The 14759-nt window shown below is 39.6% G+C and overlaps 1 protein-coding gene across 1 annotated transcript in view; it reads right to left on the bottom strand.

Annotated features, from left to right (window-relative positions):
- The window catches only part of esrrga (estrogen-related receptor gamma a), a 142062-nt gene extending 127617 nt beyond the window's left edge, over window positions 1–14445 (bottom strand). Inside the window, exon 1 of the mRNA XM_034581152.1 lies at window positions 14425–14445. The gene's annotated coding sequence lies outside the window, so the exon portion shown is untranslated. The remainder of the gene's footprint in view (window positions 1–14424) is intronic.
- Between the last annotated feature and the right edge of the window lie 314 nt (window positions 14446–14759).

The following is a 14759-nucleotide window of genomic DNA, read 5'->3' on the forward strand; positions in this document are numbered from 1 at the left end:
AAAGAGTGTTGCCCAGTTTCTGGCTTCTTTTCTTATGTTTGACTCACGGAGCTACTGCCATTCACTGGAGTTAGAGCTTTGTTTTTAATCAGTGGCTGTCAACATTTCCTGGTTTCCCTGTCAGTAAGCTGACAACCAGCTTGCGATTAACCTTGGATATGGATATGTAATTTATTTTGCTTACTTGTGACCATAATTTAAAACCAGAATTTACTATCATGCCTCCTTTGTAAATCGTGTTTCAATTGTGATACATTGGAATGAACAGTTTTGGTTTCTTGCTCCTATGTGAATGTGCTTTTATTAAGTCACTTTCGACAAAATCATTAAAATGTATGTCACTGCTGAGAAAATAATTGGACTTTGATTTTAAATGAATGTTTCTTTAAAATTAGGTTTAGCATAAATGTACCAACCCCTCCTGACACCAAACATCCTCGTGAAACTGCCAGAGTGGAGCATGTATACACTGCACTATATGATCTACTTCAGCTGACATGTCGTCTTGGCTCTTAAACAGCATTTTATTTTGACACTGCCTTGGGACAAACCATAGAAGCTGCACCACAAGCTCACTGGACTGCAGCCTTTGTGAGACAAAAAAAATGAAGATGAGAAATGTAGGTTTTATAGCTGCCAGAGAGCAGCGATAAATGTGGAGCTCTACAAAGACACTGCGCCATGTTCAATGCAATGCTGCATAAAGACATGTGAATGGGGGATGTGGTTTAATGAGGACGTATAGGCCTATTTAAGATTATGATATAATACTGCTTTTGGTATTTCTTTTACAATAAGCTCTAACATTCTGGCCATATCAAAGAGAAAAAACTTTTTAGCCTCACTGTATTTACTTTCTTTTCATACAGCAGCAGAAGTAAACCTTTCCTACTTCCTGTAAAGTTCAAACAAACCTCTTAGAGTAAAGTGAGAGGGATTTAGAGTAGAGAGGAGCAGTGGAAGTAAGAAAAGACATTAGGTATGGATGCTGTTTTCTCTCTGTGTTTGTGTTCTATATCCTGAGATGGGAGAAAAGTTATGAATATGCATAAAGCAAAGCGCCACACGCAGGTGACATGCTTGACTTGTGTTACCGCTGCGAACAACTGCACCAGACAAATGTTTCCTCCATCTCTTCTTCCCTCGTGAACAAGAGAGTGAAGGGAGAGTAATCTCATGGGAACACGCCTTTTTTCACTCGGTGGATAAAAACCAACACACTAATGATGCAGGCAAAGAGGCACAAAGCTGTGGAAGCTCATACACAAGAAGAAGAAGACGACACAAATATATACGCCCAACTGCACACACACACACAAAAGCTTGTCTGCCCTCCTTTCCAACTCATTTAAAGTTTGTTGTTATCTCGCTGAGGGGCTGGATATGCAGAGTACATATAGTCCAACATTAAAGTAATTCAGTCTCAAACTGAATTTTAATATGTCACTCTCATTATCTCTGACAGCTCAGGTCAGATCTTGACACATGAACAAGTTGTTCCTCAAGTTAAAAGTCAGAAAACTCAGGCTCTAATCTGTCTTGTAGTAATATTTTGGACACAGATAACTCATTGTGACTTTTGACCACATATCACATTAACACCAAAAATGACGATAGCCAAGATCATGAGACGACCAAAGCATCTGCTAATAAAGATGATGATGAGACATTTGACCTTAAACCCATTGTTCAGCTCTTCAGTGAGACAAGAGGAAATGTCTGATTCTGATTTCAGCAGAATGTGAGATGAGAGAACAGAAGAAGAGATACGGAGCAGAAAAAAAAAGAAGATCCCTGGAGAACAGAAAAAAATAAGTTTATTTTGAATATATGCTAAAACGGGAAAATTTTAATCTTGATTCAGCAACATATTCTGCAAAAAGACGAGACATATACGGTGAAGTCATCGAATAGGAGAGAACTCAAAACATATCCAGGGTCTGAGGGAGATCAGTGTGTGTGGAGGGGGGTGTGGGGGTGGTGGCTGCTCGGTGTTAGGAGGCTGATTGAAGTTACCATAGGAGGTAGACACCGCTGATAACGCATGGATGACACCAGCATGTGCAATTAAAAAACTAAAACTGATGTGATTAATTTTAGACAGCCTACATTCTTAATGAACATTATCAGCTGAACCGTTGCCAACATACTTTAAAACACATTACAATGAATCCATATGTTTTCAGATATAATCCCTTACATAGTGAAATGTTGACCATTTTCAGTGTCTCTTCCAATGATGAAAAAAATGTAAACATACTACATATACTGCTAATGTAAAATGTTTATAGAACCACAGTACAGAGGAATGAAGTGTCTTTATTGTCAGACTTTGGCTGTTGAAAATGTTTCAAATTTTTGTGGCACGTTATGATTGGAGGAGTAAAAGAAGAGGCCAGGATTCACAATGAGAAAAAACAGAGTTAAGAGAAAAGGAAAACAGAACAGGAGGTGGTACAGAGGGGATTTGGGGAGAGGTGTACAGTGGAAGGGGTGAGGAAAGACGAGGGAGGTGAGTGGGGTCAGACAGTGGGAGGAAGTTAATATCTTTATTTCCTGGTGAGGTGGGACCTTGCATTTACCCCTGAGGTCAGTGGTCATGGACAGGGTCACTTGGGGTGCTCTGAGGGGCAGGGGTATCTCAATACAGACGGAGAGGGAGAATATCTATACAACAAAAAAGAAGTGGAGGGAACAAGAACGAGAGATGGAGTAATGGGAGGAAGAGGGAGAGAAAGAAGAAGGGAGACCTAGTTTCAGTCAGGAGGGGAATGTGCAGAGGTGGAAAGGTTGAGAGCGGTTGAGGAGGTGAGGGTACTCGAGGGAGAGAGGGCACACACACACACACACACACACACACACACACACGATATCTGTACACATGAAATAACTGTAAATCCACACTATGACTGCAGAGAGGGTCTTGTCTTTGCTTAAACACTGTAAACATGTGTCTGCATTTATCTGCACACTGTATTCCTGTGTTTTCTGTGCGTAAGTCGATTGTTTATGTGGGGATGTGTGTTCCCTTGTCTCCAGAGGCTCCGCCAACGCAGCTGGCAGATAAATACAAACGGATTCAATGTATGAGTCTTCCTCTGGAGTATTGTTAGCAGTTATCCTCTTGAACCGCTTGACTTGCTGCCTTTTATTGATGTAAATCGCGTTTGTCAAATAATGAACGATAACTATACAGTCTCCACCAGTCTCTGTGGCTTACTGGCTTTTATTCCAGCATGTAACTGCATTACCAGCAATCACATGAATTAACACTGACAAACGTGGTGAGATAAAACAGACACTGAATGTCTGTTATTGTTTCACACCCGTTCTGTTGTTGCATTTAAACACTCAGAGTGACACCTCTTTTATTAACACGTTTAAACTATTTATTAAACAATGTAAAATACATCAAACATTTTATGAGCTTATAATTTGTCATTTTTGTTTCTGTCATTTAGAATAATTGTTTGATGCCTAAGTGTTGTTTTATGACAGCAAAAAAGATGCAAAACATGTCTTTTTAGCGCTACATGTCATCTCTGAAATACAAATACAGAGCCAGGGCTGTGTTTTAAGACCAGAACACACAGAACGTGGAGCTCGCAGACTGTGAGGCTGTAGTAGCAGAGTTTGACCAAAATTGTATGAATTAAAATCACTAAACCATTTTTACTGTGACAAGTCTTGAGAGAGTCTGGCACTAACCTTTGAACTTTCACAAGAGATTGAAGATAGTAGTAACACAGCAGCCTCTGTAGTTTCATCTCTTACATTCAAACTGATTTCTGATTCATATCACTTCAACTAAAGCACAATACATGATGTTATCACTCTAAGGATTAGTCATTTAATCAAGTCTGACTTCTTTTTAAAAATGACATTTCCAACTTTTAGCTGCCATTTTCCATTCCTTATATGGGATTTTACAAGGTTAGGTTTTAGGTGGAGTTTCCCTTTAAATTGTATTAAGTTGTAATATCATGTGTAATCTGTGTAATATACAATATATGTAATATTAGAGGGTAAATCTGTCTTTTAAACCTGTCTTAAGCCTGTGATGTCTGCATGTCTATATCTGTGTGGATCTATCGTTGGTGCATTTAATGTTAGAATGCATAATTTGCCATTAAAATGCTATATGGTCATGAAGTGTGCAGAGTTGATAGTTTCTAATTCAGTATCTGTTTCTGTTCCCAGGATTTCCGATATTTGCTACTGAATGTGACACACTACAAAAAATAATATTCACAGCCTCAGTTCAGAATTCTGACCATCTATTGCTGTCTGGTTTGAGTTATTCCTTTATTGATACAGCCAGTTAAAAATATCCCTTTACCTCTTTAACGCTGGCTAAGGTCAAGAAAAAAAACACCCAACAATAGCATCGTGTCAATATAAACAAACTCTTCATTAATTTTGGGAACAGCTGAAGGAACGTGGCCTGTGTGTGTGCAAGAAGTCATGATCCATGAAAGCAGCGGCCAACGTGGCTGAGTGACAATGTCAATCTTTAACGTTCGGTTTCTCTAACAGCAGTTGTTGACTGTATTTGTAATTTTTGGCTGTGATGAAATCTTCTGAAAAGTTCCATCATCACTTAAACAAGTTTATTATTGAAGTATCTTCTGGAGTGTGTTGCTTAGCTGTCAGGAGATACCAGGGAGCCATCAAGCTTCATTATGTCCCTTTACAAATACATATGGTTCCATCACAGATGCTTTCTCAAAAATGTCTTTCAGTCTGTGGTACCTATATGTTTGCACTCGGGGTTAAAAAAAAAATCCTCAATAATTTTTGTATTAATTTATGGTTGCCCCCCCTCTGACTGTTTGAACGAGGCCAGGGCTCAGCCCCTAACGTTACACAAACACACACATACACACATACTCAGAGCGGACAGCTGAGCAGAGAAGCTGCGGTACACAGTGAACCAAGTGAACTCAAGGTTACATCTTACTTGTTGATCTAAAAACCAGTTGTATACATGTAAAAAAAAAGATTCCTGCTCGAAAAACAGTATTTAGTTAATTTAAAATATAAATCAATTTTAATCCTCCTGAATTGTTTGCTTAAATGAATGAATCAAAATCAGATTAAATTGTATGTTGCATCCGTAGTGTTGGGCAATAAAAACTATTTTTTAATCAGTATCAGTATAACGAAGGTTTAATATATGTATAAATAAATTGCGTATGGATTGTGAAAGCACGGTGAGGAGGTATAGCTACCTCAGGTTTTTGAAATCTTTTGTTGTTCGTCAAGTGTTTGTCATTTTGTGTACAACCTTCACTCAGGAGCAAAAAATCAGTTACAAACTTTTTAGACATTTTTAAGAAACTTTTAAGAAATGACAATGTGACATCTATTGTGATAATCTTCAATAATGACATATATATATTCTTTGTTCAGCCCTTTAAGATTTCCTTCAAAGAATTACACACTCCCCAACCACCATTACCCAGAACTACGCCTGAAAAACTTGGGCAATACCACGTTATTGTACAACTGACTGACTCAGCAGATTATCAGGATGGTTTCAGCATGTTGAACTGTATTTAGGTCCAACTGTAGAGTTTTAGTTTGACTCAGCAGGCTATTAATATGACTTTGGTTTAAGTTTCCTTTACACCTGTATTTTGGTCTTGATCTGGAGTTATTCTTGTTCCTGGTCTCACTACTGGACATCTGTATGACTGAATGTGATTCACTCAGCTATAAATATGAATGGCCTTTCTGCTCGGCCAGCCGCGCGGATTAGCAACTCTTCCTGCCTTTCCACTGGACTCAAAACACACTGCAGCACAGGCTCTCTCTCACTCTGACACACACACAGACATACACACACATGCACACACACAAACAAACTTGCCAGTGCTACCTCACTACCCTTTTTACAGAGCATAACAAAACACACACATCTCTACTTCAAATTTTGGTTTAAAACACAAGACGACATATACATTAAGCTTTGAATATCTTTTTTACCAAAATATTATTTTCCTGAATATTTCAATCATATCTTATCATAGAACTTTGACCCTGTAACAACAAATGGTTGTATATGGTGAGGACACTGACAGATTTGATCTTTGGTGTTGCATTTGAACAACCTTGTATCTTTAGTGGCTGTACACTGATTCCATGTCTATGGCTTGTCTACAGTTTGGTGCAATTTGTTTACATGCACTGTAGTAACTTGGTTACTGAAATCCATGTTTACATACAACAAGTAAGTAACCAATTTCTCGGATTTAGCTGTACAGTGATAGAAGATGTTACTTCCTGACCAGGCAGCAATTTTCTGTCCGAACCAAGCCCAAGAGAAAACTGAGCAATCCTGAATGAAAGTCCACAGACATTCTGTTTTTGTGTCCGAACCTGACTGGAACCGGATTACAGGCCCCTGCAGCATAAAAACATCAATAGCCTAGCCAACTTGACCAAACACGACACATAGCTAAATATTATTTAAAAACTTTTGTTGGAATCTAGCCCAACCTGTTGGGTTCCGATGGGCTTGAGTCGGGTATCCACACTCTAGGGCAGACTCTTTTACACAGCTCCACGTCTATATACAACAAATACTTTATAGGCTACTTTATGTTAGTTTCTATTTTAGTGGGATGTAAGTCAGAATTGTTCTAAATAAAACGACAGATTGCTCCCTACAATGATCTCTCAATGACCTCAGCCACTTTAACCATCAACATTATTGAATATTATCTTTAACAGCACACTTCTAAACTGACCATTGCAAATTACATTCAGGCCTTGAAGCCCATTCGGCCTATTTATATATTTTCCACTGCTTGACACTAGTACTTATATGTTAATACATGTAAGTGATGTGTGATCTGGTTTCAATGAAAATACTAAGACTGGTATATGACACTCTGCGAAGAAGAAAAGCCACAAGTGACCACCAGTGCCTTGGATTACCATGTACACAAACACACACACACACACACACACACACACACACACACACACACACACACACACACACACACACACACACACACACTAATGTGCAAGCATACACCACTTTGGTCTCTGGTGAGTGAGAGACATTTAAAAGGGAGTCTGATTAAATTAAGCCAGTTATGTCTTCTTATCACTGGATTGAATGTATCAATATATTTGTACTCACTGGTGTTATTAATAGCACCCAAGAGGCAACTAGACACTGTAGCGTTGGGTGACAAACAAATCCTTAGGATATTAATAGAAGGAGATGGAAAAACGTCACAAGCAGAGAGAGCTAAGTAGAGAGGAAAATCCTGACTCTAACACAGGGTCAAGAACAAGACGGAGATGGAAAACAGTGGGGAGAGCCATTGGGAAACAATATTTCTACCCCTGTTTGTTTGTTCATTTCTTTGTTAGCAGGAATATGCAAAAACTACAGGACAAATTTCCAGGAAACCTGGTGGCAAGATAGGACATGGGCCAAGAAAGGATCCATAAAATTTGGGGGTGGACCTGGAAAAAGGGGCATTTATATCCTATTTTTTTTAGAGAATAAAGCAATGAAGTCTGATGCTGACCTGGCAAAGTTTTGTTACATAAAAAGGTGTTAATGCTTGTGTTGGACAGCCTAACAGTGTAACACTCTGCTTAAAGTTCACTCCACTTGCAAACATTTGAACGGAAAATGTCGTAATACCCAAAAAACTGTGATAACCACAGTTACAAGGAGACCTAGATCCGTAAACCACCATGCAATATTTCTCAAAAGTTAAGGAATGTTCTGCAGTTAGATTTTTAGGTTGATTTGAGCCCGGCCCTTGTTGGATGTGGGAAAGGTTTTCTCACAGAGAGGTGATAAATCATAGAAGAGCCTGTGATTATCCGTTTCAAACGGACAAACAGATCAAACTAGGGCAAAGTGCACAAAGATACAAACACAGAAGCGTAGCATACACCTTTGAATGTGAAGGGTTGAACAATTTGCTGCACTCTCGTCTTTCCCCCTTTATGTTTTCCATCTAATGGTTGGTGGTCTGTTAGAGTACCGAGAGAAAAAGCGAGGCGAGGGTGGCAGTGTCATGATAGTATCAACTGTGAAGCAGAGAACGAACAGTCCCACCTCTCCTCTCTCTCCCTTTCTCTCTCCCTTCATTCTCTTTCTCTCTCCATCCCATTACTTCAGGCTATCCCGTAACCCTGTGCACTCCAAGCCTGCATTAGCTACATCTAGCTTACCTAGGTTAATGCTGAGGAGGCAAACGTCAGCTCTCTTGAAAGTGCTTGGTCACAATTGAGCCAACAAGCACCACCCTGTGTCATGGCTCCTTCTAAACAATTAAGTGCGAATGATGAGGATATTGACATGCAAACCAGTTCTTAATTATCTTTCAGGAGAAGTGCAGCAGAACGTCAAGAGAAGTGCACATCTAGTAACATCATCATCTGGGACATTAACACTTGGATGCACTCAGCTATTTCTTCCTGCCATGATGTTGACAGTTTGTAATGAAGTAGAGTGTCACGAAAATATTCACAGGAGCCGAAGCTGCAACCAAACACGACAATGACCCACTTGGAACCTCCTTGTAATGTATATTATGGTTAATTCAAAAACATTTCTATTGCAACAAATTAACAGAGATCCTATAAATGTCTGAAAACATTGGTTTTGATAAAAGAAAAATGTGTGCAGGGCAGTTGGCATGAGACTTTTTTGCTCATTTTCTTCCTATATTAGTGCCCCCTGCATAAAGTTATCATTTAGCTGCAATTTTATCCAAAGCGATTTACAATAAGTGCATTTAACCATGAGGGTACAAAGGTCATATTGGTCAACCTGCCTCACCTCGCCTATCAGGGATTCATACATTATATTGCTCTAGAAAAACATGGTAATAAATTTGTATCTCTAAATATTGTTTAACATTAGGGGGAAAATAAAATAAAATTTAAAAAACTTGATTGGAAATCGTCCATAAGGTTACATGACTGGATTTGACCCCGGCTTTGTTGCATAGTTTTTATATTGCAAGGATTTACATAGCTGCAAATTCTGCTGGGCAGGGCTCTGCTTTTCTTAAAGAACAGAATGTAATTTTCTGGATATTTCAATTTTTTTTTTATGCTGAAAGTGAGCAAAACAGGGACAAAGAAAAAGCTAAGTAAATATCTTTAATAAATATATTAGAAGAGAAATAATATTTAAGAAATATGTTGCTTCTAATACTTGATATTCAAACTCTAAAATAATATCACAGATAATTGAATTGAGGTGCCATGTAAATCAGATTAATCACTACCTACTGAAGCACCCGTAATGTACATCTATCAGACTGATTTATAACAACGTAATAACACATGTGAAGACCATAGAATGCAAATTGATTAAATTTAACTCTTCTAGTATTCTTGATTGGTTATTCGGTGGATTCCGTTTTGGTAACTTTTAATAACGTGACTAAAATACACAAGGTAAGAGTGCAAAACACTCTGTACATTTGCTAAAGGGACAGTTTCAATGAATCCCAACCTCATTGGTGACAATTATAAAAATATGATCAAAGATCTGTGCTATTGTTTTTACCAAAAAGATGATCATGAGACAGAAGGAAGGATCTTTTCTACGAGCAACACCAGGCAATGTCCCATCTATCTTTAGTAATTCCATGAATACAGTGCTGAGGGGCAAAACATGCTGTCCTCCTGCTAATGAAGCTTTCAGCCCTGCACCACAACCACACAATGACAGCTGGCAGGGGAGGGGCAGGAACTACACGCCATGAAATAAGAGGGGGTAAAAATTGATTAGCAATTTTCATTTGCGCTAAGCTAAACAAAAGAAGGCTGCTGCCCTACTCTGCATATCATCATGGGGTAGGAGAGGAGGAGGAGGAGGAGGAGGAGGAGGAGGAGGAGGAGGAGGAGGGTGGTTGGTGTTGATGGTGTTGGGGTGAGATGGGAAGTGATCTTTTAGAGCTCAAGGCATCTATTGTTTAGTTTGAGATGATGATGTGAGGGGGCAAAGGGGGGATTCGGGACCAGGAGACAAGGGGACCGGGATGAGGAAGACAGTAACAAGAGGTGAGGCAGACAGGAAGAATAGTGAGGACAGAAGAACAGGAAAGAATGGAAAGGAAAGAGGAGGAAGGGGAGGGACGAGGAAGGAGGTGGGGGAGGAGGTAGTGGGGTTAAAGAGAGTGAAAGAGAGGGGTGGGAGAATTGGAGCATGGAGAGACAGAGTGATGGGAGACATGAAGGATAGGGGATGAGAGAGGGAAGGAAAAGGGTGAGGAAAATAAAACGGGTCGAAATTTTTTATTTGGCGGGAGAACATAAACAGTATATTGTCCCAGATATAAGTTGCACATGCATTTACATCGGTGGTATTGGGTTGGGGGCTGCTGGTGATGAAAAGGGAAACGGTAATGTGATGGTGGAAGTCTGGAAGGACAGAGGGAAGAGAGGGGGAAAGGAGGGAGTGGAGGCAGTGTCCAAGAGTTCATGACCAATTCCGAAAATTAAAGCTGAACCAGGACGGAGCCACAACTGCTGGGAAACAAAAGCAAAGTGGCAAGGGAACAAAAAACCACCCCCTTCACTTTTAAGATATTAAAGCCACTGAATACAGAGGCTCTGACAAAAGAGAAATTTGCCAACACTATGGGAAAAAAACTGCAGGACGTGTGCAGTACTGAGGCCAAGCCATGTTGTTGTATGGGCAGTTTTCTTGAAGGGTTTTTTGGCATGACCAGGACACATGATGCCTTATAAACAGTGACACTAATGCACCTCTGTGTCTATGTACGTGTGTGTGTGCGTGTGGGCGTGTGTGTGGGTGTGTGTGTCTGCAAACACACACACACAAGCAGTAATAAATGCAAAAAGGGCAAGAAAAATAGCAGCTGGTAAGTGAGTGAGGGGGAGAAAAAAATCAACAACTTTTAACCAAAACACTGTACACAACTCTAAATTTAATTTTCTGCAAGATTAAGCACAATAATGACTAGCTTTATAAAAACCCATAACTAATGGCTTCCAATGAGCCAATCTATAGGCATTGATCTGCTCAGTATCTCATTGACTTGCAGTGCAGAGCCTATAAATGAAGGAGGGAAGAGGCAGAGGGAGAAAGACAAAAAGAGGATGGAGGAGCACTGTATGGAAAGTGGTGAGAGAGAGGGAGAGGTGCTTCGAAAAAATAAGGGTGAGGATGAAAAGAGAAGGACGAGAGGGTTGATGAGACAAGAGAATGACATGTCTCTGTTCAGAGAATACATTGTAAGTGAGTTAATTTTTATATTTAACATAAGTAACGAAACATAAATGTCATGTCCAAATTGCGTGGGTATGCTTCAAATGTTACAAAGGTGCTTGTGGTACCGACTCTGACACCCCCCCATCCAACATCGACATTCGTATGTGGAATAGAAGAGTAAGATTTGACCATCTCTCTGCAGCTTTAGGAGCCTCAGTCAACAGATCCTCCTTTATACAACTGCTTGTCTCATTTTTCCTCATTATAAAAGCTGATGTATAAACAGCCTTTACATCGTCTATATAAAAAACTCATGCACTATCAAATGCTCACATCAGGTGTAAAGAGGAGTAGTAAACAAACACAATACTGCACGAGTCATTACCTCCACCAAGGAGGTTATATTTTCTGCTTGATTTGTTTGATTGTAAGCAAGATAACACAAAACCTACTACACAGATTACCACGAAACTTGGGCAAGGATGCAATATTGGTCAAGGAAGAACTTATTAAATTTTGGTGTGGATCCAGATCAGGGGGCAGATTTTTATTTTTTATTTAACATTGTGAGATAAAACATTTTTCAATATTTTCCATATAATTTATGGATCTTGATGGAAAAAAACAGGCACATTTAGGGAACTGATATCTATAAGTGTTTGATATTTGGTGAAGCCTGATTGAATTTACGGGGACTGTTGGGGATTTGTGCAGGTATGCGCTCTCTAAGTGCCACATTAGTTTATATCACTATTTTTAAAGATTATTAAGACTATCAACAATATAGTGGTTGCACTAATCCTGTAATAACAGCACTATGTTTTATCAAATCAAGAGCAACAAAGCTACATTTAAAACAATAAGTCACAATAAAAATCATCATGATATTTTTTAAAGGTTATTAGGGCAATTAGCTATCTAGTGGTATTCTACATTGCTAATCCTACACTTGACAGCTTTTTAGAGGCTCACTGATGAAGAACTAAAGGTGGTGGCATGTGACGAGGAGGAGGAGGAGGAGGAGGATGGAGTGAAATTAAACAATCCTCTGCTGAAAATGCACAGAAGCTTAAATCCGGAGAGGGCTGCTTGCGTTAATCCCCATGGATTAAGCTTCTAAATACTCCTATTCAAGCCAATTAATTCATGCATATATCTGTCTCCAGCTCTTTTCATGTCATTTAAGATGATGGAGGGCGACTTCCTGGGAAATCAGGAGGAGGCTGGATATGCATCTCCATTAATGCACACGGGGCTCTCTCCTCAGGACCATGTGGCTACGTACATCCTGATGTAGCACACACACAGAGACTACAATGCTGATATATACATTAAGGTTTTAATGGGTAAATGACAGGGGGAGGGTGTGGAATGAGAGGGGCCTCCAAAAGTTGACTGACTTATTCTGACAGCTGAATACTAATCACGAGATCAACCTCTGGCTAAATCTACAGGATCTCACTGGGGCTTCTGGCTGGGAGAAGCATAAAAAGGATTAGCAGTAAATACAGAAGGCTTAGAGAGAACAGAGACACCAGTGGACAGACTCAACTACTTGAAACAAAAGGTTGAGGAGGAGGAGGAAGAATCCAAGGAGGAGGAAGTGGACAGTAGACAACTACATTGACCCGAAAATATGTATGTGAATGGCAGGAACGGAAGGAAGTATGGACAGATGGAAGAAAGGAAGGAAGAAAGTAGTGAGCAAGGAGGGAAGGATGAAAGGAAGGAGGGAAGGAGGGAGACAGAAGAAAGAAAGAAAGAAAGAAAGAAAGAAAGAAAGAAAGAATGGAAGGAAGGAAGGTATGTTTACATGGTCTGGTGTGATGATATTTCATTTCCTGTTTGCTGTGGAGCCACTAATCATATGTTTTCCCTAATGACATCATCAGGGCCAGAAGTGGACCGTCGTCTGTAGTGCTTGAGAAGCCTCAAGTCTCTGGTTACCAGTGTGTGTGTGTGTGTACAAGCATGCTGGCAGGCAGCGACCGGTGCACAGAGTATTAATAGGAACTCACATCACCCAGAAAGGCTTCCAGTTAAATAGAAACTCACATCAGGCCAGAGTCTGTGATCAGATTACAACCTGCAGACGACATCTAAGGCTTGGGGGTAATGATATACAGTAATCTGATTACCCAAACAGTAGCTAAAGTTACCTCAGACGACAGTACACTTAGATGGCCAAACAGGTATAAACGTGAGAATAATCAAGAAGTGCCATTGGCAGATGTTACTGCAGGTGGAACTGCTGTGAGTTTGTTGACATCTTCTCAAACCTGCGCCACTTGCTGCTTCAGAATCAGCATCGCGGAGCATCCAGTGTCGACTTGACATGGCCTGTGTGATCCACGATTTAGCCACTGGTCTAATCAATAGCTGTACATAGGGTCCATGACACCTCTATAGTACTGACCCAAGAATTCCATGATAGTCAACATGTAAATGACTCATTAAACTTGAGTCACTATGGAAAGCTACAACATAAAGAATGGAAACAACTTCACATCAGAAGTTTACGAGCACAGGGCTCATTATACCTGCCGGTCTTGGTCAGTGGACAGTGTCTCCTCTGCCAATGCTAATGTCAATAGCAGGTAGTGCAGAAGAACTGATCACAATTAATAAAACAAATAATTAAGGTTCAATCATCCCTCTGGGGAAATTCAAGTTCTGCACTATACCCATATTCAGGAGCAGTTGGAAGTGAACATGTTGCAGTCAACCAGTGACCACACCTGAGGTCAGTGTGTAACATGTCTCAGAGAAAACCAATGTAAACACAACAGAAAATACAAACGCTTCAAAGTGTCAATACTGAACCTCAGAATGCAAAATACAAATTTGCACATTCTGATGAAAAATAAAACTAAATAGTGTTAATTGTTATATAAGTAACTCATTTAAAATGTTAAGATCCTGTTATTTAACAGAATTTTGATGAGGGCAAAACTCGTGCTTTCAAATTTCCTCAGAAGTCCTTTTGTCGACATTAATGTGCAATGTTATATTTTCAAATTTAAAGAAAAGGTAAAAACAAAGACTGGGTTTTGATTATTAACAAAAAGGATAAATACCTGCCACAAGCATGTAAACTAATTTACCAATTACATATTTATTATCAGAGTATTGCACCTTGTTACTGTCTTGGTGGTTTAACTTGAAAGCTGTGATGTTGAGAGCACTGCTGATCTTACCTGATATTCTTCTAGGTAACAGCTATAAGGTGTGTTCCGTCCTCAGATACTGTAATAAGATCAAATTAAAAAAAATCATCAACACTGGGAAACACTTCTATCACATTTATATTAGATCAAGTCAAAACAATGGGATACACGTGGCAGGACACAGTACAACACTGACCAGCAGCTTTTCAAGACCTTTTACGATATTAATCCTGACATGAATGCCAAACATGCACCTTCTCAGTCTTTGCATCTCTCTTACTCACAGTCGCAGGCTCTGTCTTTCCTTATCTGCCAATTCTCTCTCTCTCTCTTTTAACATCCAGTCTGACTTTCTTTCACTCTGA

Source organism: Hippoglossus hippoglossus, chromosome 3 (assembly GCF_009819705.1).
Source record: "Hippoglossus hippoglossus isolate fHipHip1 chromosome 3, fHipHip1.pri, whole genome shotgun sequence".
NCBI lineage: Eukaryota > Metazoa > Chordata > Actinopteri > Pleuronectiformes > Pleuronectidae > Hippoglossus > Hippoglossus hippoglossus.